The 23,433-nt window shown below is 40.1% G+C and overlaps 1 long non-coding RNA gene across 1 annotated transcript in view; it reads left to right on the forward strand.

The window, feature by feature from the left end:
* Positions 1–23,433, forward strand: part of LOC147999865 (uncharacterized) — an 82,319-nt gene that overhangs the window by 17,826 nt on the left and 41,060 nt on the right. Inside the window, exon 3 of the long non-coding RNA XR_015643139.1 lies at positions 13,420–13,485. This is a non-coding gene — a long non-coding RNA (uncharacterized LOC147999865). The remainder of the gene's footprint in view (positions 1–13,419; positions 13,486–23,433) is intronic.

Here is a 23,433-nt window from a genome sequence, read left to right on the forward strand (position 1 = left end):
GTTGTTATGAATGGTTAAATGTTAACTATTTTTGTTTTTGTTAACATAGTTAAAATGAATAAATATACAAATACAGCATGCGGAACCTGGTCAGTGTTACCCACACAGATCTCTTTTTAGGACTGAACACTTTGGAATCACTGTGACCATTATACTTGACAGAAACAACGTGAGCAAGAAAATGCAAGAGGGAATCATGGCGGAAGCTACTTATAAGACAGCACAGTAAGATGGTGGAAACATTGCTAGAACCAGGGCCTGGGCTGCCACCATCAAAAAGCTGCTACTAGTGACCTAATTTAAGCTGTCAGAATGACACCCACTAAAGGCTCTACCATCCCAAAATAGAATGCTACTTAGGGAATGAGCATTAAAAACATGAGCCAGTGGGTATACTTTAGATTCAAAGAATAAAATGCATGCTAGGGAGTTGTAAAATGAACTCTAGCAGACTTTCCATGGGTGCCTATAATGACCAATCCCACATGGCCCTGTGTAACCCTCTTCCCCCAGTGCTAATAATAATGAGGACTTTTAAAGGAAGCTCATTCTGTTTGGTCTACTAGGTTTTAGTCATCTTTACTAAGATATGATTTAGAGACAATAAAGTTGACCTTTGTTACAATTAAACAAATTTTAAACAATTTAAGCAGGTGATTACATTATATATGGAACATGTCACATTATAAAATGTTCCAAAAATAGAATTCTTTTGCTATTGAAGAAACTCCAGGTTGACAGTCTTTCTCCCAGCTCTTGAGAAAATATTGTGCTACTTGTTATATTATCATAGTTTCTGATCAGAAATTTACTGTCATATAAATAGCTTTTATAGCACTGGTAACATTTCATTTCCCTCTAGTTGCTTAGAAAATTTTCCCCTTAATTTTCAAAACTTTGCATATTCAATTAGAAGTAAAAGTAAATAGAACATACTTACAAAATTGCAGAGTAAGATTAAGTTCTTCTTTGAAACAGTCAAACCATGGTCTGAAGACCTGCTATTTGGTGTTCCTACCAACAGAAAAAGAGAGTTCCATTTTTTAATATTGTCTATATGAATCTTTGGCTATGGTGTATCTAAGAAGACATTTCTCTAGGGTTGTCTCCATTTGATAAATCTGTAGGATTTTGACATTTTCCAAGTTTGAGGGCCTTTTAGCCATTATTCTTTGAATGCATGTTCAGTCTTGCATGGTTCCTCCCTTTCATTTGAAATTCTGGTGACACAAATGGTGAGCCATTTGTTAAAATCAAACATGTTTCCAAGATCTGTTCTTTTAACACTTGCTTTGTCTTATGTCTGTTCAAAATCTGCCAGTTTCTCTGACTACAAGCCCACAGACATTTTGTGATCTTGGTTTTACTATTGAGCCCATACATTGCATCATTTCAGATTTCTGATATTGTGGGATGATGCCATTACACAGGTGAGGGCAGGTACAAGATAGAACAAGACCTGTCATTGGGCGAGAAGGAAGGATGGGTGGGAGAAAAGTCTGAGGGAAGAGGAGGACACTGGAAAAGGAAAGCAGAGGAAGCCACAGGAGAACATGAGGCTAATGTTAAGATTCTACTCTGTGTATTTACAGATAGTAATGAATATTTTTAAGGGATGGATGTATATAGGACTTTGTATGTTTAGGTGGGCAATTATATCTTGTCAATTGGATCAGAGGTTGTGTGTTCTTCCACATAGCTATTTAAGTTTAAGAGAGTGTGCAGTGGCTAGAGACACTGGGCTGCCATGGAGTTGGGGTGTGCGTTTCTGGCATGATGGCAACCTGCCTTGGAAACTAGATGGGTAGAGAGCTTGCTGCCAGGCTCAGAGAGAAGCTGTCAGCAGTGTGATATGGGATGAAGCAGAGTGGGTGAGATGCTTTGCTGATTGAGATGAAGATGTCTACCAGATATCTTGGGGCACTGCAGTGCCTGATCTAGTGAGGGTAAAAGACAGCATGTTTTATAATTTTACAACAACAAGATATGTTCTTTATACATTCTATTTCTTTAACAAGACTCCTTTTTCTATCCAGTTGCTTCAACTTTGTTTTATTTATTTAAAAAATGTTAACATTTTTTTTTGTTGAAAAGAATTTTTCACATAACCTATTCTAATCACATTTCCCCCTCAAAGTCTATCTTAAGTAGATCACTGAAACATTTTTTTGGTGACTGCTTGAAGAAATTTGACAGGTCTTTCCTGTCTCCAACTATTGATTTTCTTTTCTTAAATCAAAGGTGAGATTTTTCTTGTTCATGTAGAAATGATTTTCATTTAAAATTTGAACGTTTGGGGTATAGTGTTTGAACATCTATGCCTTACTTAACCTTTGTTTTGCATGGTTTTCCCTGACATTGCTCAAGCAGAAAGATCCATCACCTCATCCTACACTGAGGGAGGGGTGGGAACATCTCTAACTGTAATTTCAGTTACCTTGCATTTTGGATCTATTCATATCCTGTTTTTATTTTAAAGTTCTATTACAAAGTGCATTCATATTAAACATTGCTTGGCCCTCTTAAAGCAAATGCTTGCCAGATGTTTCTTCTTTTCTTTAAATCATGTTTCCATTTATTGACATAGTATGTGCATGTACCCATGTCCGTACCGCAGAGGTATGGAGTCAATCTGCAGGGGTCAACTCTCTCCATACACCAGGTGGGACCCAGGGATCCAATGTATGTTGTCAGGCTTGGCAACAATTGCCCCTCACTCCGTTCCCCAGTCCCTCTATCCCTCCTTTCCCTTCCTTCTTTTCCCATTACTTCCTCTCCTCCTTTGTCTTCCTCCTTTTCCTTTATTTTTTTGGGTTCCCTGTGCATGTACATGAACTTATGTGTGCATTGGAGTGCACACGTCTGCATTTGTGTGTGGAATGTAGAAGTTGACACAGATATTCCTCCATGCCTCTTCATCTTTCTTTTTTGAAACAGGGTTTCTTAACTTAACTTATAGTACACTCTCTTGGCTAAACTGATTGCCAATCATACCCTTGATATCTATATGTCTTCTTTCTACCAGAGGTAGGATTTTAGGTAGGCACTGTGCCTGGAGCTTGGTTTTCACGAGTAAGTTCTAGCACTCTGGATCATGTAGTTCTGTGGCTACTGAGAACAGTGCTTTAGTCACTAAGCTAACTCCCCAGCCCTCCCTACCCTCAATATTGGCTTTTGATAGTATTGTTTTAATCCAAAGGAGAATCTTTGGCACATATTTGAAAAATTATTAATATAAATTTGTACCTAAAGAAGTGCTAATTAAAGTAGTAGCTCTAATTCATGGACCCTGTCAGGAATCTAAAAGTCCTCATTAAAGTCTGTGTATGAATAAAGTCAAGTTTTTGTGGGTCACGAAGCAATTCTCTTAATTTGTTCAATCTTTAACTATTTAAGAACATAGACTTTGGGGATCCTTTGTCTCTGCAAGGCCTTCAGACTGCCGTGCATTCCTAGGGTCAGCCAATGTGTTTCTTTCAACTGTCTTTCAAAACTCCAAGGTATAAAGGAGAAAACTTGTAGGTGGGATGAGTGACCTCAGTGGTGGTGTGTAAGAGAGTGGATTTCAGTGTTGCCCCTTCTCCAGGGCCCAAGAATCCTGGACTGAGTTTATTTGCATACACAGGAAGTAGTTCGGGTTTTCTTCTATACTCTCTGGTTGTAGACTAGCTGTTTCACCTCCATCTATTAATAGCTGATGTTTTCAGATAGCTTTAACATTTTATGTAGCTTTTTACAAAAGACTTACTTTTTCATTTTGATAGCACATATGATACAAATTTGAGCATCTCAACTATTTCATATTGTACGGTTCTGCAGTATACAGTACATTTACATCATTGTGCACCCAAAACTCAGGACTCATTTCATCTTGTAAAACTTCCAGTCTCCTCTTATAGATTATAATGGTCTTTTCCTAATTCTCTCTGGCCTCTGGAAAATATCATCTACTTTTTATCTGTAATTAACTATTCCAGGATCCATATACCCTAGGAACCATACAGGTTTTCTTTTGTGTTGGTTGATTTACCTCACTAAATGTCATCAAGTCTGTCCATTTTTATAGCATAGGTCATATATATATATATATATATGTATATATATATATTTTTAACATGGCTGAATGTTCTTCTGTTGCCTATCCCCAGGGCTGACTTCATCCCTCATCCCTCATTGGGTTCACATAGGTCCCACTTTTTGGCTATCATGAGCAACAGTGACTTCAGTGACATGACTATATAAGTCTGTTTATGTGTATGCTATATTCATTTCTGTATAGCCCAAAATGGGATGCTGGGTCATATGGTACTTATTACCACAACTCTATCCTTCACTCTCTAGAACTTACTCCAGCATTTGCTGAGTTCTCAGACTTTTGGTCTTGGATTGAGAATTACACCGTCTCTGTTTTGAGGTATTCAGACATAGATTGAACAAACATACTGGCATCTCACATGCTATAGCTCGTAATGACATATTTGGGGATATTTAAACCTCTCTCATCATATGAGAGAATTCCTTGAAACATCTGCATCCTCTCTCAATCATCTACCTATAAATCTATATTTCAGAGAAAAATTCTTAAAACACTGTTTCCATGTGAGACTGATTTCTAAACTTGAGGAAAACTTAAAAATCTGTTTTCCTTTAAAACATACAAGAGCCGCATTATTAAAATTACTTACCACTCCAATATTCTTATAATACTATACTGTTAAGGATAAATACTCAGCGTCATGAATGCCAGCATATTTGGACTTCACACAAGTCCTACAGAGTCAACATTTAGTCAAGGTCCTTTATAGCTTGGCTTTTTGAAGGGGTATAAACCATATAGCCCAAAAGAGTCCCAGCAATGCTAATCAGGTCCATGCCATTGTAAGGGATAGACAGAGGAAGGTTTTTCTGGTATTAATGTTTTAGAGCCTGAACTAAATGATCACTGGATCATTTCTGAGCTATTCCACATAGAAATCTGTAGCCTAAAGGGAGAACCTAAGCAGTTCAGTATAAAATTACCCAGTTTCTTTGGGTCTTAGCTAGGAAATTATCACGGGCACTCTAGTAATGATGTGTTGAATGAAAAGGAATCCACCTCTGGGTGGATTCCAGGTTATTTTCATTCAAATAAAAGAAACTAGAGAGGAAATTATATTATAGGTCTAAAGAATAGTACACTATTGTTATGGGAAATAGGAAAATACCATGATTCTCAGTCTCCTTCCACATTTACTCACATAGAAATTTTAAATGGTTTTAATGACTCACCTGGTTGCTTTTGGCCAGAGATAATTAGTCTTGTTCCCTGCTTGTCATCAGAGGTAAAGGATCAATATTTTAGGTATTAGTTCCCTGTGCTCCCGGCTCCATGAGTCTTTTCTAGCCCACTGAGAGTTCTTATTGGAATTAAAGCTGTATATCTCTAAATTCAGTTAATTTTCTCAAAAACTATGACAAAGCTATTAGTATTCCCATCGTACAAAGTCTGCTAATTGAGGTATAATGAAGTTAATGAATTTGCTGGTGTCTGGTAGAGCTAGGATTTGAACTTAGCAGGCTGGGTCCAGAGTTTGTGTTTTCATCTAGCATTTCCAATTTAAACCCACAAGACACAAGGTAAAACCTCACAGAATCTGCTAGTGTCTCTCCAGTCACAAGGAGGCTGAGGCTCTGGAACTCCCCAGTATGTGTATGTCCTGTACTGTGTAGCAAATGGTCCCTCGGAATCTGAGCTTGCTGTTTAGAACAGGTGACAGGGTAAGAGAAGATGCTTCAGTGAGAAGGAGAGCAGTGACAGAGAAGATGAGATCTAGATAGAATGAGGGAGAAGCTGGGACTTAGGAAAGCTCCTCCATAGTATTCGTTACTGTTGATGTAGATTTACGTTGTAAGACATAGTGTGTAGAAATTACGCCTTTTTACTCTGACACAAGTATTTGACTTCTGCTTGCTGCTCATTTGAATCCACATAGAACAGCATTGCCTCCCTAGGGGCATCATCTCAAATAGCATGGATTTCTTCAGTGCACTGGGTCTGCATCGATGTTCAGGCATGGGTGGAGGAAGGGATCCTCCAGCCTTCACTGATGAGCTGTTTGCTACTAATAGATACAGGGATAGGGGAACTGTTGTCCTTGTTATACCCATGGGAGAGCCCACTGCACTCCAATGGATAGTTATCATTCAAGGGCTGTCCAAATGTCCCAGTTAAATTAAAATAAGAAGAAATACTGTCCATGGTTGGCCGGATTAAAAGAATAATAAGAATTAGACATACATTTAGTATCATCACTAGACCAAACACAACTGAAGAATCTCTAAGTTTGGAGACATGATAAGCAAAATTGAAAAGCTAAAGAGAGAATAAAAATCTTATAGAGAAGTAAAAAACAGAATATCCAATAACTATGTCCAAATACAAAGGTATTAATATACATGTAATGGAGAGGACCAGAAAGAATGTTTAAGCCAATGATGCCTGTCAAAATCCCCTAAACTAGGGCTAGACACTGACCACAGACCCAGGAAATGCAAGAGCAACAAGAATAAATGGGAAACCCAAAGCCCGAAGCTCACAAACCAGGACTGGGAAGGAGTCGTAACTCAGCACCATAGCAGTGTCTAGTTTAGTTCCCAACTTTACAACAACAACAATAACAACAACAGCAGCACAACCATACCACGCACTAAATCACAGAGTCTTTAAAATTATATTGCATAACTGAAGGGGAACCAAAGGCTTTCTCAGAGACACAAAAATAGCTTCCTTGCCAGTAGAGAGATCTGTCTTGCATAAAGGATACTGAGAGAAAATTTTCAGAAAGAAAGTATTATAGGCTTGAAATGTCTCTGCATTAGAACGGCCTCATCTGACATCCATGGGAGGGGAGGCTCTTGGTCCTACGGAGGCTGATGCCCCAGTGTAGGGGGATGCTAGGGTGGTGAGGTGGGGGTGGGTAGGTGGTTGAGGAAGCAGCCTCATAGAGGGAAAGGGGAAGGGGTGATGGGATGGGGGGTTTGTAAAGGGGTAACCTGGAATGGGGATATCCATTTGAAATGTAAATGAATGAAATGATTAATAAAAAATGCGACAATTACTGAAGAATGAATGACTGTAGGTGAAATGCATACTTATGTTCTCATTTTTAACTGATGTGAGAGACACACAAAATTCTTTTAACACCTTTAGGTGTGTCGCTTACACAGAGATGTGTGAGGGTGATCGTGCCAATGGGGAAAAATGATGACAGATATTGCATGGGACCAGAAGGCAGAGCTAGGTGGATGCATCGCTATGAAGTCTCGCAGCTCCTGTGAAACAGAGCAGCATCACTGGACAGTAGAGTTCGAGGTATCCTACAGAAAACTCCTCCTTTAAAAATAATGTTTAAAATCCAGACACTAAAACTTAGATTATTTTCTCAAAGCAATCTGCTTCTGATGAATCCTAGAGAAGCCAGAACTTCAACAACCCCTGTATCATTTCATTTTGCCTTTGTTTCGTGATGAATAGTTCCCCTTTCATTAATCTCCCCTCTGATCTTTATGATTTCTTACTCCTCTTTGGAGTTTGGCTTTTTGCTTTTTAAGACCTTGAGGTGGAGCATTAGATTATTTGTTTAAAATTATTTCTGATTTTTAATGTTAGGACTCATAGTTACCACTCTCCAGGGCAATGTTTAAGCTGGATCTCAAGGATTAACCTAAGTTATAGCTTTTCATCTTCATTTGACTCTAGGAATTTTATTATTTCTTCCATGGTTTCTTCTAATACTCACTGGCCATTCTGGAGGGTATTGTTCAGGGTGCAAGTATCTGTGTAGAATCATTTTGTGTTATTGCACTCAGATTTGCTAAGATTCAAGAATTATTTTGATTATTTTTACTTGTTAAGACTTGATTGTGGCCCAGAATCCATGTGGAGGTCCCATGGGTTGCTGAGGACAATGGATATTTCCTATTTATTGCAATGAATAGTCTATAAACATCTGTTAAGAAAATTTTGCATCTAGGATACTTTTGGTCTACAGCATCTTCGTTGACTTTTAGTTTGTCCAGCAGATCACCCACTTCTGTATCAGGATCAATCTATTTAAAATTTTATACCCATTAGTGTTTGTATCATGAAATCAATTCTCCTGATATTTACTGCCTTGATAGTAACCAATGTTTTCCCAAATTGCTAGTTTCAACACATGTGGCTGATTTTTCTGACTTTCTCCTATATCGCCTAATTTTCGCATCAGATCTTTGATTGAACTCAAATGCTCATGTGTATCCTCTGTGAGATCACTGATCACTTTTAACTATGAGACTTTGACTGGCCTTTTACCTCCATAGAGTGACTGAGCAGAGGGCTTGAGGCGTGGTATTCTTTTGAGGAGCCATGTTACTTTGTTTCTTCATGTTTGTCTGCTGTGATTGGTTCGTGTGTCTGGATATTCTTATTGTCGTCTTGCTGTTTTCTCCCGCTGTCAATGCCTTTCAAGGACTCATGTAATATAAGCGGAGGAGAGAAACCAAAGGAATTCAGCAGCAACAATATTAAATCCTACAAGACAAAGAAGTATGAACCCGTGACCGCCAAAGAGGAAATGACAAAATAAATGCAGAGTGTGGTCCGAAGTTTAACATTATGTGAGGCGACTATGTGGGAAAGAGACAGGAAAGAGGGAGGAAAGAGAAGTAAGGGTAACAAGAGGGGGAAAGAAAAGAAAAGAAAAAAGAAGAAAGCAGAATCAGGAGCAGAGGTATGGAGAGAAGGAGAACAGAGCAAGATATATGAAAACATACATAAATAAAAGAAGGAAAAAGGACAAAGAATTTCCCATTGAGAGATAATTATCTATATGTAAGAATAATAGACAAAATAATAGGCAAGGTGCCCTGGAATGGCTCATCAGTGAAAGCATTTGCCATATAAGCTCGACTATGGGAGCCTACATAAATGTGGAAGGAGAGAAATGACTCCTCGAAGTTATACTCTGACTTCTGCACATGCACTGTGGCATCTGGGTGCCACATGCATAGCACACACAGAAGATGGGAACCTTTCTTTTTAAAAATGTCCAGAAGGTAAAAGAATACTAAGACATTATTTTAATAAAATAAAATGTAAGCACACTAACAGGTATAGTACGAGGAAGTGTCAAAACCTATGGTGGAGGGAGGAAAAGAAAACAAAAGGAAAGGGCAAAATGTTCATGGGATCTCTTTTTCCTCCAACTGGACATGTCTGGGGACATGCATGGGACACAGTAGTGAGGCTCAGCCGAACTTAAGTCCTTCCTGTGGCACATGCTGTGGCCATGCATGTGTCAGCTGGCGCTCTCAGCACTTCAGTCGTGTCCCCTTTAATATACATACATACATATACATATACATATACATATACATATACATATACATATACATATACATATACATATACATGCACACACAGACACACATACACACACACACATACACACACACACACACACACACACACACATCTGCTGCCCACAATTAGTTTTGCACCCTCTGTGCTAATGAGAGCCTAAGCAGGGTCTCCTACACTCCTGAGACTCCCCAGTTTGTACCTTTGGTGTAGTTAGCTTTGTAGCTGTAGGATATCTCAGGTGTGTTGGCAATGGTGAAAGCTACCAAGGCACAAAGATTCTAACAGGAGGGGCCAGTTTTTGTACTTGCACGCCCTACAAATATTGAGTTCCCTGTCGGAAGGAGAGAGCTGTGAGTATCAGGAATGCCTCCAGAGCATCATAGTTCTCATTGTCTATAGCAGTGAACCCTAGAGCGATGGCTACAGAGCTCATACACCCACTGATTCAGGGCTATCAAATTTCAGATTTCATCAGTAGATAAATTTGTTCCAGGAATTGAGCTTGAAACTGCCTTGCCCTGTGTGTGTGTGTGTGTGTGTGTGTGTGTGTGTGTGTGTGTGTGTGTGTGCATGTTGTTATCTGACCTGAGCCACCAACAGGATACGCTTATTAACTGGTGAAATGGCCAGCCTTTTTGCTACTGTTGGTAGAACTTGAAGTTTAATGTTTGCAAGATGTTGGCCTCTTAGCCAAATAATTAAAATATGGGCTCACGTCACCAGAGACACTTTGTCTGCAGCAGATGGGAACAAATACAGAGACCCACAGCCTGAGAATTATGCAGAAAGTAAGACTTTGGAACCCTCAACCTTAAATGGTATGTTCTATCAAATTTATCTCTTCAGTGTAAAGAGAACCCTGTAGAAGAGGATGTGAAACAGAGAGGATGGGACACACACACAGGCACACACACACACACACACACACACACACACACACACACACACACCCCACAAAGCCTTCTAAACACAACAGGATCTCCGTATACATGAACTAACAGAGACTGAGGCAGCATGCACAGGACCTGCACGGGGTACACCAGATGGGAGGTCTTTGAGCTGAAAGAAGTGGGTGCCTCCATCCCTAAGCTACGTCCAGCTGACAACTACCTGGAGCTAAAACTTAGCTTCCTCCAGGGGAGTCTCACTGGCCCAAGAAAGCAAACTCAATGGCATCTTTAGGTGTTCTGTGTCTCAAAATATCATGTCAGGGCTGTTCTCCTATCTCTTTCTTTTTTTTCTTCCTTCTTTCTTTTCTCCTTTCCTCCTTTCCTCCCTTCCTTCCTTCCTTCCTTCCTTCCTTCCTTCCTTCCTTCCTTTCTTCCTTTCTTTCTATCTTTCTTTCTTATCTGTCTTTCTGCACGTCACTTTCTCTTTTCCAGTTTTATATTTATTTATTTATTTATTTATTTATTTATTTAACCATCCATATCCTTTGTGTATATATTATGGCTTCTGCTTTTGTATTTTTTAATGGATTCTTGAGAATGACTGGGTCTCTGCATTTGTATTTGTTTCTCGTGCCTTTTCTTGGTATACTTGGTCTCTTTTCCATTTGCTTATTTTTTGTTTTATCTTACTGTATCATTATTCCTTAGATGCCTGTTTGTTTTCCAGCAAGAGACAGTAGGGGTAGATCCAGAGGGGAAAGGAGAGGGAAAGGAACTGGAAGGAACAGTGGGAGGGAAGGTCATAATCAAGATATAGTCTATAAAAAAATCTATTTTCAATGAGGAAATAAAAATAGAGTAACTAAAAATGAATAGATTAAAGGCTCACATAGATTCTTCAAAGTATCAGGATAACTATTCAAAGACAGACAATAGCACAGATTAGAAAATGATACTTTGCCAAGATTGACAGCTGGCCACATAAGTGGAGAAGGAGGAATTTTGTTGCTAAGTAGCATATAGCATGGACATTTCTCTATTTGAGTGACAGAGTAGGCCATATGAGCACTTTTCTGCCTGTCCTTTCAGCGCACCTTAGTTTGATCATGTGGACACCCAATTATGCATTGCCGTATGATGATTAGGAATTCCTCTTAAGTCTTTACTCGAGGACACAGTTTTGCCGTACAGAAACCGCGTCTAAGCTTGAAGGGGCTCGAGACCCCATATGTACAACAATGCCAAGCAACCAGAGCTTCCAGGGACTAAGCCACTACCTAAAGACTATACATGGACTGACCCTGGACTCTGACCTCATAGGTAGCAATGAATATCCTAGTAAGAGCACCAGTGGAAGGGGAAGCCCTGGGTCCTGCTAAGACTGAACCCCCAGTGAACTAGACTGTTGGGGGGAGGGGGGCAAGGGGGGAGGGTGGGGAGGGGAACACCCATAAAGGAGGGGAGGGGGGAGGGGATGTTTGCCCGGAAACCGGGAAAGGGAATAACACTCGAAATGTATATAAGAAATACTCAAGTTAATAAAAAAAAAGGGGGGGGGGACAAGAATACCCTTGGCAGGGAATAGAGAGGCAAAGATTAAAACAGAGACTGAAGGAACACCCATTCAGAGCCTGCCCCACATGTGGCCCATACATATACAGCCACCCAATTAGACAAGATGGATGAAGCAAAGAAGTGCAGACCGACAGGAGCCGGATGTAGATCGCTCCTGAGAGACACAGCCAGAATACAGCAAATACAGAGGCGAATGCCAGCAGCAAACCACTGAACTGAGAATAGGACCCCCGTTGAAGGAATCAGAGAAAGAACTGGAAGAGCTTGAAGGGGCTCGAGACCCCATATGAACAACAATGCCAAGCAACCAGAGCTTCCAGGGACTAAGCCACTACCTAAAGACTATACATGGACTGACCCTGGACTCTGACCTCATAGGTAGCAATGAATATCCTAGTAAGATCACCAGTGGAAGGGGAAGCCCTGGGTCCTGCTAAGACTGAACCCCCAGTGAACTAGATTGTTGCGGGGAGGGCAGCAATGGGGGGAGGATGGGGAGGGGAACACCCATAAGAAGGGGAGGGGGAAGGGTTAGTGGGATGTTTGCCCGGAAACCAGGAAAGGGAATAACATTCGAAATGTATATAAGAAATACTCAAGTTAATAAAAAAAATTATAACTACATTTACAAAAAAAAGATTACACAATTTGCCACTTACTCTGTGTGGTTTACTAGTTCTTAAGAAATAAAAATAAATTAGTATTAGTGATTCAAAAAAAAAAAAAAGAAACCGCGTCTAAAACCAGTTCTGGGTGGATTAGCCTTTCTGCTCTTTGTATTCTGATACACTGGGAGGTGGGGGGTGAGTGTTGTTTGAAGAGCAACTGTCTATATTTGATTGCTGCTTGGAGCAGAGAAACTTGTACTGTTTGGTAGAGAAGGCTAAAAGTATTGCCTGATGCAGATGTGGGGCTTGAGGGGATTCTGAGGTTTCTGTGTAAATTATTGGTGAGGGTACCTGTGCGCGGTACCTTTAGGTAAATAACTGGACAGCCAAGTTCGGTCGTAGAAGAGGGCTATGTGCATCACTATCCAAGTAGAGTCTCAGGTTGCTAACCTCTTTCCTGAGCCAGTGGAAAAGTGGCCTCATTTCCACTCTCTACAAGTACCTCTCAGATCTGTCTCCTACTTGGGGGTTATCACAACTTAAATTCGGGTTTCGGCTCAAAGCCTTTCCCTGATCTCAGGCATTTTAGTTTGAAACACCAGATGTCCAATATGGCCCCAGACTCTACCCTACACAGTAACAGAATGGGACTTATCTCCACTGTCGGTCTGTCCAGTGGAGCAATCACTCTTCGTCAAAACCTGTAGCTGGAGTTGAGGCTAAGGAGGGTTGTGAACTTGTCCTGGGGGCAGGGCTGCCTGCCGGTTTTCACCAGGGTGGTATGTCTTACCTTTTGCGTGAGGTTCCTGCTTCCCTCCTTGTGCTGGGCATCCAGGTGGCCGGAGCTACTTGTCTTCTGTTCTTTATCTGTGTTTCCATCCCTTTCAAAATACAGAAAATTTAACATTTTCTAACTACATCTGTGAGTTTCCAAAGCACTTCTCTCTATTTTTTTTTCTTCCAGGAAATCTTATCCTTAAGGTCACATGGAGGCCACTTCTAGTTCGACTTTTTATCTTAAAGTCCTCAAGTAAGTAACTCATTTATTATCTTTGAAAAATGACCTTGAACTCTCTCAGTCTAGTTAATAACATGGCTGCTGGCATGTGCAGTTTTGCCAGAGGAAGCTTCCTTTTGAAGCGACAATCTCCAAAGTTCTTTTTCTTTACTATTTTATTCACCCCAATGTGCATAACACCGAGCATACACTAAGCACGCAATATATACACATATATTTATCAAATGCTCAGGTGTCTGAGTAAACAGCTTAGCTATTGTTAGGCCCAGTCTACTTTCCCTTTCCATCATTCAAGTCACAAAGCAGATGGCACAGCTTATCGTAGGGATCTGAGCCAACTAAATTACAATTAATTGATGTCATCTAAGGAGATATTTGAGATGACTGAAAATATTTTCTGTTATCTTTCCCTACTGACATTGTTGAGCGCCACTTTCAGGAAAACCTGAAAGGAACTGTACTAATATTTGGAGGGACTCTCCATGTCAGCTCGCCAAACCATATGCCCTGTTAGTGCAGTTAGAGTTTCTCCCACCTGTGCAGCAGAAAAATCTGTTCCCAAGGAAGAGAGAACAGACTTATTTCTAAGGGGCAGAGTCTGCACTGTACCCAAGGCCTAATATGTCCTGTTCAGGGGCAAGCATCTGGTAGTGTTGATGGTGGGATTCTAAAGAAACATTTTTTTTTTTCGGAGCTGAGGACCGAACTCAGGGCCTTGCGTTCGCTAGGCAAGCACTCTACCACTGAGCTAAATCCCCATCCCCTAAGAAGCATTTTCTATCATAAACTCTGCCTACTCATATGTATCTCTGTATTGGCTTAGTCCCCACGGACTCGGTTCATGTTTAAAAGAAAAAAAAAAACCTGTGATTCACTTAACTGCGAAGGAATTGTTTTCTTAAAATGTACTTTGGCAAAGTTTAATATTTTATTCCCTTTTTCAGTTACGACCAGGGTATAGGTTGACGTGGTTCAGTGAGTGTGATTGCCAAGAAGGAAATCGGAATCTCCTGGTTGTGAGTGTGATCAGAGGGAAGGATTGAGAGTGCTGAGAACCTGGTTGGCAGACATTAGTTCTCCTTGAACCAGAGTTTCAAGAATATCATCACTTTCTTTAAGGAGTTACAGAAATACAAATGCTTCCTTAGACACACAGGACCCAGTGGATCTGAGTTTAGCTTATTAGAAAATCCAGCCCTTCTTGTCATAATGCCCTTCTGCATGGAAACTGACTGGGTGTGTTTTTTTTTCTTTTTTCTTTTTTTTTTTCGGAGCTGGGGACCGAACCTAGGGCCTTGAGCTTGCTAGGCAAGCGCTCTACCACTGAGCTAAATCCCCAACCCCGACTGGGTGTGTTTTGATTGAGGAGAGAGATTCAGTGGAGCAAGCTAACTATTCTTGACTTCCTGAGATCTGGGCACACAGAAGAGATAAAGGGGTGGGGTTGCCACTGACGGCAGAAGTGGGTACCAGTGTGTTAAACAGAGGGTGATGTAGAAGCTCCTGCTCACAGTATTGTTTCTTGGGTCTGAAAAGTCTAACCCATGTGCATAAAATGATATTTTATGGCTCAATAGGAAGGAGATGCAGTTTCTTGGCAACAGGCACAAAGATCTTTATAAGCATTTCTATTATTTTAAAGCATCCCTGGACATCATTATTAAAATGGAAAAATAAAGAAAAGGAAAAAAAAATGAACTGACCTGTGCTGCACTCTATCTCGGCTTAGCGTAGAAAAAAAAGTGTTTTGAATTTTCTCTCTCTGATTAGGTTTCAGTTTTGTGAATGTGCTTCCCCATTCTTTGTGCAGAATTGCCTTTTATGAAGCATGTAGGCTGGAATTAAAGATAGTGAGACCACATAGCCTCGCTCCTCTGTGTTTACAAAAGTGTGACCGCACAGAATGGATGTGCAGACATTTTGAAGTATACAAATTCTATGCTGTCAACATCCCAACCCCTTCTAAGGCTCCTGCCAAGAAAATGTATCTAAGCAGGCAGGGTGGACCTGCCTGCCAGCTCACCGCTGTCACGGGTCCAGTTTAATCAGGCATCTCAACTATTAATTTACATTCGGAGATTTTTTTTTTCTTTTAGCTTATTAAGTAAATTGGAATAAAAAACCTGGCCTGTCAATTATTCCATCCAGCATTTCTGCATAACCACAGGCAGTGAAATGTAGCTTTGAAAATAAGGATTTCTAAAGTTCTTGTTAGTGGTGAGTGTTTGTGTATACAACATAGGTTACATTTATTTTTATTCTCCAGAGCCAATGTTGAATGTGTATGTGTGTGTGTTTGTGTGTGTGTGTGTGTGTGTGTGTGTGTGTGTTGGATATACTGTTCATACATTCTGATTGACTATATCAGAATATGAAGTTAAAGTCAAGGCCAGGAAAAGGAGCTTTCTAAGAGAGCATCTGGAGAACTTGATATCCCCCATTGGCCTTGAAAGAAGCAATGGGTCCAGCCTGGCCTATTTGAACTCCCCAAATGCTATGATAGCAGAGCAGAGATAGCTCACAGCTCTGCTAGGCTATTGTTGGTCCTGTCCTTTGAGCACCTCTGTGTGGTGAGCAGATTATAGTAAGCAGAGTTGGAAGGTCTCTGTGGACTGAGCTATTGGTATAGATACAGCCACAGGGCAGGGTAAGAGTAGTAGCAACTGGACGTGGAAGCCTCTATGGATCTTCCACTGGGAGACTTTGCAAGAGACTTAGTGAAAAAAAATTCAGGCATCCTCAGTTCACATTGAACTTCAGTAAATAGCAGATGACTCGGAAACTATGCTACAGTAGTATCTTTGGGCTTTGAGAAGTTCAAACTAACAGCTGTCCTGTATTTTATCTAGCAATAACTAACTCAACAAATGTCAATTTCTGCATTGAAGAGACTAAAGGAGCACAGGGCATGCTCAAGACAGTCTTTCCAAGTAATGTCTTTACCACCCCTTTCTGTCCTTTGTGATATCGAATGATCTGAAACTGAGTTACAAATCTGAGGAAGAAACAAAGAAAAAAACAGCAGTGCTCAGTTGCCTAAGCCCTGTCACTAGTCCCAGATGATGTCTGAATGCGGCTCTCTTCATCTGGGAAGAGAAATTCTGATGACTTCTCTGTGATAGATTATTAATTATAGACCTGAAAAACTCCATTAAAACAAAGCAAAGCAAAACAAAACAAAACAGAAATGTCCAAGACTGCTTGGATTTGTGGGGAAAACCTTAAAGGGAATCCAGGTACTCTGCAGAAACCATGTAAAGGAATTGTCACAGGGGAGAAAGGAAGGGGAGATTTTGAGTCATAATTACTATCCCTTGAGTCCATGCTCCTGATCAAGATTATTTTGTAATTGATGAACTGTTTTTAAAGTTTAGTGTTTGTGAAGAATATGGCTTTCCAACTAAGAATAATGGAGACAAGTTTTCTTCTGTCCAGAGCACGGGGCTACATGCCAGAGGTGGCCTCACAACATCATCACCTACCTCCATGGCATGCAGAATATCACGGAGGACTTGATTCCCACTAATGTTTACAATTTTCTTCATCTATTTAATCTGATTTAATTTAAAAAACTATATGAAAGCTATTGGCCATGTATTTATTTTCTCTGACATCTAAATAAATCAAAACCTAAATAGTTACAAAGGCTGATCAAGTATAACTCTCCCTGACAAATCCACATCAAATCCTTTCCCTAGTTATTCTGACACACTCAAATTTTCTCTGTGAAAGCATAGCTAAGTGATGCCAATAAAAAACAAACATACTGAATGAAAATATATTCACAAATTTATATACCCATGACATGTGTGCACACACACATGTACATCACACACATACATGCATATATATGCACATATACACATAGACACACCACACACACACACACACACACACACACACACACACACACACACTCGGATTCACTAAGGATTCACTGTGAAACAGAATGAAGTTTTCCTTGAAAATAAAAAGGTCCGAGTACCCTTCTGATTGTTTCCCGTGTATTTGTTATTTTTCTTTGTGTTGCAGCTAAATACCTGGCAAGAAGCCATTTAAAGGAATAGGCGTTTATTTTGTCTTACAATTTTGCGGTATCAATCTCACCATGAGAAAGACAAGGCAGCAGAAGACAGGAGATGGACGCTTGTCAGTTCACATCAGCAAAACTCTGGAAAAAGAATGAATGGGAAGTTCAGGGTTAGCTATAAAACTTGAGGCTCCCCTCCCAGTGGCCTGCTTTTTTCAGAGAGGCTCCACCTTGCCAGTGTCCCACATTCTTTCCAAACTCTGCCACCAGGTGGGGATCAAGCGTTCAAACACACAAGTTTATGGGTATATTTCACAGTGGAATTACCACAGCCCCAGTCAGAGAACAAAGCCATCCAGAGAATGGCTCCATTGTGAGGAGATGTGTGTTGACATGGACCAGCCACTGTAACCAGCACCCTTGGGGCTTAATGTCACTGAGTCTTACAGTTTAAAGTCAAGCACGACCATAGTTCAGAGCAGGATTCTGTAGTGCATTATTATATTTTTTAAAGAAAACCATTGAAAGGTCTCTCCTGGATTTCACGGGGTAGGCCAAGTTAATGCCTCACAGTGTCTTGCGTCTGTCTTCCAGGCACAGGTAAAGGTTGTGGTAATGGAACTGCTTCTGCTAACAGTGAAAAGACACCCAGAGGCAGCTACTGGTTCTCATCACTCAGAGCAAAAACACTGAGTGGTGGTGTGATCCAGAACAGACCAGGGAAAGACTAGGAGGTCCGTGCAATGACACGTCGGGGTAGCCTGGAGATCTACTAGGAGAGTCTATGAGCACTGGATGGTTTTGGTTGTTGTTGTTTGGTTTAGTGTTGACTAAGAGCTGAACAGATGCCACTGGCAAGGATTTGTGCAAGAAGACACAGAATGGATCCAAGTTTTGGTCTCAGACATAAAAGTCCATATCCAGACATCTAAAAGAGAAGTATTTGGGGAATCCATTAGCAAACCTTGAGTGGGGGGGAGCCATGTTGAGAAGGGTTGGACAGATCATGTGCAAAATAACAGGTATTCTGTCTCCCTGGATTTGGTAATGTGTTCCCTGGCAGGCAATAACCAGTGTTGGCAGCCAGAAACAGAAGGTAATAAGATACAGGCAGGAGAGAAAAACTGGCCCTTCCCTGCCAGGGGTTTCCAATACCAGAGTTGTCTGTGCAGAAGGGGAGCTCCTCTACAGGTGAGACAAGTATCTGGGTTTCCACCCAACTCTGCTTTGTAAAACCTGACAGTAAATCCTGAAAGTGACAGGTAAGCATGGTGTTGCCCTGGGAGGCTGTTCTCAAAGTGCAGAGGGGAGACCTGGCATAGCTTGTTGGAGAGCAATCATTACTTTTGCATTTTGTGTCTTAGTATGTCTGTTGCATCTGTTCTGTTCAATGAACACCTATTTATTTCACATAATCCAACTATCTGTTTCAAGTCGAGGGAAAGAAAAAAATAGGGGAAGATTTTTGTCTCCTGGTTTTTTTCAAATGTGAAGCTGAGACATTATTTTCTGGGTTCATACAGAGGGGATTGTGGGGTTGAACGTGGCTCAGTGGTTACTTGCTCTTTGCGACTCTTGCAGAAGGACCAGGTTTGATTCTAAACCCATGCAGTGATTCAAAGCCACCTGTCATTTCAGTTCCAGTAGTTCTGACTCTCTCTTCGGGCCTCCCGAAGACCTACAGTTGGTGCATACATGAGCAAACAGTCACAGTCATAAAATAAAAGCAGAAGGAGTCTAATGCCCTGATGGATTAACTGTGAGAGAAGCATTCTGACTGCTCTCCTTCAGGATTGTAGACAAGGATATTTTTCTTAGTTCAGGCATCATGGAGCCACTGTCAGACTCTGCGCAGGTGAGGTTTGTTTGAATGAGCAGAGTTTCTCTCTTGTTACCTACTTGCATATTGTTTTAATATAAGAATACACAATGTCATATGTTACTCCAGTGTTGTATATTTACAAGAAACAGATGTAATAATTATGATGTAATTAGTTGTGTAGCTTAATCACATTCGTGCTGCATTTTATATTTGATAAGCCTTTTTTTTTACCCACAATGTATTTATTTTATTCTTTTTGATGCCATAGCATGGGGGGGGGGGAGTACAGACTTCATTCTACTTAGCTGAAAGAAGCAGAAATTGAGGATTAGAATGTGTGGAGTGACATTGTGAATTTCAGGTAGCAGGGATATAGTGGGATTTGAATCACAACATTAGCCTTTCAATCAGTTTCATATTTTCTCTCTGGGGTTAGGTTTATCTCAGAATAGAACATCATGTGATCCATTGCATTGAGTGTTTATAGCCAGGAATAAACTGCGAGTTCTGATTGGCTTTTGTGGTTCCAAAGCCTGAATTATCTCTATGAAACTCTAATTTGGAATTGAAAACCTCAAGGGAAGGTGAAGGTTATGAAAGACCATTCCTGTATTTCCTAAAACTTCCAAAGCAGTACTGGTATGCTAATCATGGGTTCACAGACTGAAGGGCTGAAGGGAGGCCCTGACCCTTGGGAGCTTGTGACCACAGAGAGCAGTTTCTAACAGAGCTGAGAGCAGAGTGATGTCCTGACAAAGACAAAGCCCGAGTTAAGTATACAGGGAAGGATCTGTATACTCAAGGCAAGAGCAGAAATGATCCCTTCCTAACACACTGTCTTGGGGCTGGGTTGAGTTTGAATACACAGCCATGCACTGTTTAATTGTGTTTTTAGGCAACTTAATCATTGTCTGCCTAGCATACAGTTAGTAACACAAACTAAAACAGCTCAGTCATTTGAAGTCAATGCAATCTGCAGAGCTTCCATAGTAAATGGATTCTGTCACTAATTGAAATGTCATTACGCAGTATATGACTGTGCATAAGTGCCTTGGGAGATCTCCAAGGGACATTCCATTGGAGAGACCTGTGACGTCCACTTGAGTGAATTGCAAAAGCAGTAAATTTAAGACTTGAATCCACAGGCTTTCCTAGATGCTACCCTGCTCTCCAACTTTCCTCTTCAGCCTATGTGCAAATAATTTCACTTTGGAAATTATTTGAAAGCTGGTGAAAACCACTTTTACAGATGTTATCAGGCTATCTGTTAGAGAGCCTGTTACCTGACGTCACTGAAATTTGGAGCAGGTACAATAGCACTGGGGGAAAAAGGGATTCCTATCCAGTTGACCAAAAGTTCGGGTTGAATGGCAGCTTATTATTTTTGTTTTTTTTTTCTCCAGCTTTATAGTTTACTCTTACAGAGACAAGAACATTTTCCTTGGTGACAGTGACTCTACAAGTTGGGAACCTACTTTTTGCATAATGGAACTAATGCTCTTGTAGACGGTGATGCCTTGGGAGAACACTATGTACAGTCATACACTGCGTAACGACATTTCAATTAGTGACAGAATCCATTTACTATGGAAGCTCTGCGGATTGCATTGCCTGCAAATGCCTGAGCTGTTTTAGTTTGTGTTACTAACTGTATGCTAGGCAGACAATGATTAAGTTGCCTAAAAACACAATTAAACAGTGCATGGCTAAGTATTCAAACTCAACCCTCCTCCAAGACAGTGTTAAGAAGGAATGAAGTCTGAGAATAATGTCCGTGGTGACCTTCACAAGTTCAGCAGGACCAGACTGCTTATACACATTGCTCCATTGATATCCTTATCAACTTTAAATATGGACGGAGAATGAACAATAGGAATACTTGAGTCGTTATGAAAGAACTGTGTCAGTTAAGGCATACAGAAAATGGCGTTTCAAGTCAGTAGAAAGTTTTTTTAAACTCTTGTAAAGGGATAACTAGCGACATGTGTGAAAATAAAAACGTGTTTAACCAAAGAAAATATTGAGAGGTGCAACTCACTTAGGACTTAACATTGCTTAAGACACTGGGATATAAAGTAGATTAAAATGGACTAAGAAAACGGTATGTGGTGTCCATAAAGACATAGATACTCAGGATACTTGTTGGTCGGACTGCTTGGCTGCCTACATTTTGGAAAATAAAGCATGCAGACAGAGATTGTGTTAACCTCGTCTTCCCCAAACTACCCTCGGAACTCATCAGTTGAATCTGATTTGAAAAAAAAAAGTACAGTATCAAAGCACAGTAACCCAGTGAGAAGCTCAGCTTTACTATGATGTAAACATAAAATATTCTAACTGTTAGCCTAACAAGTCAGACTTAATACTGAGAAAGAATGCCACATAGCTATTAATTTAGGTCTGTAAGAGAGAAATTGGCTAAATCTTTCTGAAATGTCCTGTGTTCTTTTGGATAGAATCATTCTATTTTCAGACCTGGCTTTAAATACTGATTAAATTATAATCTTATGATAATATAGTGTCAGTATATATGTACTTTTAAATGATAACCTTCTGACAGTATCACAGATGATTATTTAAAGGAAGAAATATTTAAATATGTAAGAAGATGAAAAATACAAGACAAAATATCCATTATATTATAGAAATAGATCAAGCTATTGAGACGGTCTCTTGCAACTAAATCCCAAAATGGTCCCCTTGAATTCCTATGGAATGCAGAGCACTCAGTTTCTGCACCCCATTGACATCTGAATTCCTTTAAATTTTGAAGCTTTTACATTTCATTCTCACTCAAAACCAACCTTGTAATTTAAGGAAAATGTAAACAAATCAATTAGTATTCATCCAGTTTATCTCTGTTTTGAAATAACTTTTTATATAATTTTCCCCTATTGCTCCCCTTTTCCGGTTTGGATTCCACCCTCTGGCTTCACAGCTTTCTCTGTAAGAACAACCTTCAGATTGTGTGGCTAAAGTCCCTATGAGTGAGGACTTGGTGAGAAAGAAACCCCTGAATTCCTGCAGGCAGGGACAAATCATAAACTGCTTCTCTTCCTGAGGCTTTCTTTTTTCCTCGTATTGAAAATAGATTAATTTCTTACATAATGTATCCTGATTATCGTTTCCTCTCTCTCTGCCTCCTCCGGATCCTCCTCACAATCTCCAGATCTAGCTCTTTTCTGTCTCTCAAAAGAAAACAGGCTTCTTAATGATATAACAAAACAAACAAATCAGAATAGGACAAAACAAATAAATGGAATGAGAAACCTCAAGGAAAGACACAAGAAATGTATATAAATAGACAAGCCCACTCATTCTCACTTTCAAAAATCCCATAAAACATAAAAATGGAAGCCATAATATATATATATATATATATATATATATATATATATATATATATATATATATTACTTAAAGTGAGGGAGAGAGGGGGCCAGGAAGGTAGGGAGTGAGAAATATTAAAACAAAAATGAAAAATCATAAAAATCTAGAAACCTTGACATGACTGACCTTACGAAACAAGGAACCTTCAAAGAGGCTATTGAATTTGTTTTCTGTAGTCTGTGTACAGCTGGGCATGCAGCCTACCTTTAATAATAGCTTGTTTCCACAGTGAGACTGTCTTAGAAAAAGCTAAACTTTCATTTGCAAGTGCTTATCAATTGGAGATGGCTTCTGGCTTAGTGATGGGGGCATATGTCTACTTCTGCTTTCAGCTGTCGGACCCCATCTGGCTGAGACCCATGCAGATCCTATGCATGCTTCCCGAGTCTCTGTGAGTTCACGTGTGTATTGGTCCTATTGTGAGTAGAAGCTCTAAGTGTTCTAAGGTCTTTCTGAATATTGTCTGGCTGTAGATTTATGTACTTGCTTACATCTCAATAAGTTCATATTTATCACTCTGCAGCAAATTCACTTCCGATTGTATCAAAGATCTCAGCATAAAACTAGATGATGATAGATAAAACTGGACTTGATAGAGGAGAAAAGTGGGGAATAGCCTTGTACCCATTGCTATAAGCACAAGATAAACAATTAATGAATGGGGCATCCTGAAATTGAGAAGCTTCTATGACGCAAAGGACACCATCACTGAGACAAA

Source organism: Rattus norvegicus, chromosome 18, assembly GCF_021556685.1.
Source record: "Rattus norvegicus strain SHRSP/BbbUtx chromosome 18, alternate assembly SHRSP_T2T, whole genome shotgun sequence".
Classification (NCBI taxonomy): Eukaryota; Metazoa; Chordata; class Mammalia; order Rodentia; family Muridae; genus Rattus; species Rattus norvegicus.